The following is a 2,670-nucleotide window of genomic DNA, read 5'->3' as shown; positions in this document are numbered from 1 at the left end:
CCAAGGTTGCCTTTCCAGGAAGTGTTCTCTTGCCAAAGAAATTCCCTCTGCATGCCCACTGCACTTTATAGCCCTTTATCTCTTCATTTACTTTTTCTCGTCTTTATTATACTTAAGTTTTATATAAATCTTCTTATCTCTCTTGCTCTGTGATAAATTCTTGAAATGTAAGATTATTCCGAACCTCTCATATAGTTTCTCCGCTCCTTTGATAGAACCTGGCATGTAGTAGGTATTTAATACATCTTAGGGAGCTTCAAAAAGTTCTTGGAAAAATGGAATTGGAAGGTAATGGAATTTTTCCACCAACTTTTTGAAGCCCCATTTTACACGTTCATGGATATTAGTGATAGCTAGCTGTGGCTGATGTGTCATGGCTACCTGTTCATCTTTCTGTGTTCTTTTGGTAGGCATTTCTAGTCAGCCACCATCTCTTCTCTACTCTCTTTCATGCTATTTCCAGCATCAATATGATAATAATGCAGGTGAATATTGTAGGGTATGTGATGTTAGAATCTAAGACATGCACATGCTATATGAGACTACCACGAGTCGATGCTGACTCATAGTGACCCCTTGTGGGTGTTTGAGACCGTAACTGTTTACTGGAGTAGAAAGATCAGTCTTTCTCCCTCAGAGCTGCTGGTGGCTTTGAACTGCCGACCATGCAGATCGCAGTGACAAATAGAGAACAGAGGGTTCCCTGAGACACTCTTAAAACTTAGAAATGGGCCTATCTCCTGGGGCCACCTTTTAGTGAAATAGCAGAAAGGTACACAAAATAAGTAAGTGATTCCCCATAGCTCGATACTCTACTTAAAAGACATAATTATGAGACTAAGAGGTTGGCAATCACTCAAAAGCAAAGGTAAGGAGCTAAGTGGGCAGGGAGACTAGAGTACTGTAATGGGAACAAATTGAACACAAAGAGAATGTTGACTGTGATCAATGTAGTGAGTGTCAAGCACCTTTTTGTGTGGAAATTGCCAAATACGAACTCAACATGCTGTGTAAACGTTCATCAAAAACTGAATAAAATACACATGTTTTAAAAGGGTGTGTCTGTGTTTGTGTGTACTTAGACTCCAGATGGATTTGATATTTAGAATGAGAAAGGATTCCTAAAATTGTGTCATGTCTTGGGTTTCACCCTCCCTCCCCCATTTCCTAACGAATGCACCTGTCAGCCTTCCCATCCTCCTCTTCAACCACCCACTCTTGCTCTGTGCTTTAGACGCTCCAACCCTCATTGATCCCACAGCACACAATGAGAGGACTGGAATCACTGGCTACTGGCTCCTACTCTTCTCCAGCTTCTGCTCAATTCAAGACAAGGATCAAGACTCAGAGAGAGACTACAAGCAGTGACAGCTTATGGAACAGCTGTTGTTATTGGTAGGTTGATCTCTCTACTTTCATTTTGATCTTTCTTTCCAAATCTACACAGCGAGATCTACCCAACTGGGGCACACAGATGGGCAAGTCAGAAAAGAACAAACACAGGCCCACTTGAGTCTGCAGGGACAAGTTCTTGTGAGCAGGACCCACCACCCTGGGAAAAGGCTAGTGGAAGAGGACCCCAAGACAGTCTGGTGAAGGCTTGTCTGTCATCTTTCCCCATGCCTGGAAGATGCCATTATGACTCTGCTTCTTCATGTATGACCTTTAGAAGATAGGATGGACAGTTCTTCATCTTCACTGATCAAACCCATCGTTCCTTTCCTTGGAAGTGGTGACTGAGGGGTTGGAGAGAGTGAGCCAGGTATCATTCAGTTCTTCTCCCAGGAAAGGCCTAGAAGCATCTCTTCTCTATGGATAAAGCATCAAATGTTTTCTCCCTGGCACACATCCTACGTTCATTTGCCATTGTGCCTTGGTCCAGGACGTTCACTGTTCCCTGTGCGCCCCTCTCTCCTCTCTCCAACTGACAAGATCTTTGGCCAAGAGTCTATGTCCTCTTGCTCAAAGGCTGTATCTCCCTGGAAGTCTGCCCAGGCCCGTCCCCATTCTTCTTCCCCTGGACTGTCATTAACACTGGTGGTTCCTTTGTCACAGTGTCTAATCTATCCTAAATTGTGCTCCAAAAACAAGGATTGTGTCTGTCTCCCTTGTCTTCATGGCCATTCTTCTTCTATGAGTAGCTATCTCTGTGAAGATTGGGCCCTGTAACTCTGGTACCCATCCCTAGCCGGGCACACGATTAGTGCTCATGAGTGTTGGCTTCAGCTGTGGTCCTGGTGGTATATGCCAAACAGATTTCTCTCCTCCTGATGAGAACAGCATTCTTTATTGGTGTCTTATTGTCTTAGGACTGCCAAAACAAAATGGCAGAAGATGGGGGATTTATATGAATAGAAATTTTTTATCTTTGTTATTGGATACTAGAAGTTCAAATTGAAGTGTCTGCCTATCAATGCTCCCTACCCGTAAAGTCTCTAAGGAAAGATCTCTTCTTGTCTTCTCATCATCCTCAGCATTCTTTGGCATTCATTAATGCATTTTCACGTGACCATCTTTTCTTTGTTTCCTCATTGCTTCTTCTTTTTTTTTTTTTTTTTTGGAGGAAACAGATTGGTTTAGATTTACTCTATTCTAATGTAACCTCAATTTAACGGATCGCATCTTCAAAGACCCTATTCCCAACAAAGGTCACATTCACAAGCACTGAGA

The sequence above is a fragment of the Echinops telfairi genome, unplaced genomic scaffold, assembly GCF_000313985.2.
Source record: "Echinops telfairi isolate 266 unplaced genomic scaffold, ASM31398v2 ScPeMD7_7410;HRSCAF=8448, whole genome shotgun sequence".
In the NCBI taxonomy this organism is placed as follows: domain Eukaryota; kingdom Metazoa; phylum Chordata; class Mammalia; order Afrosoricida; family Tenrecidae; genus Echinops; species Echinops telfairi.
The sequence above is the reverse complement of the archived record's forward strand: the minus strand, read 5'-3'. Positions refer to the sequence as shown.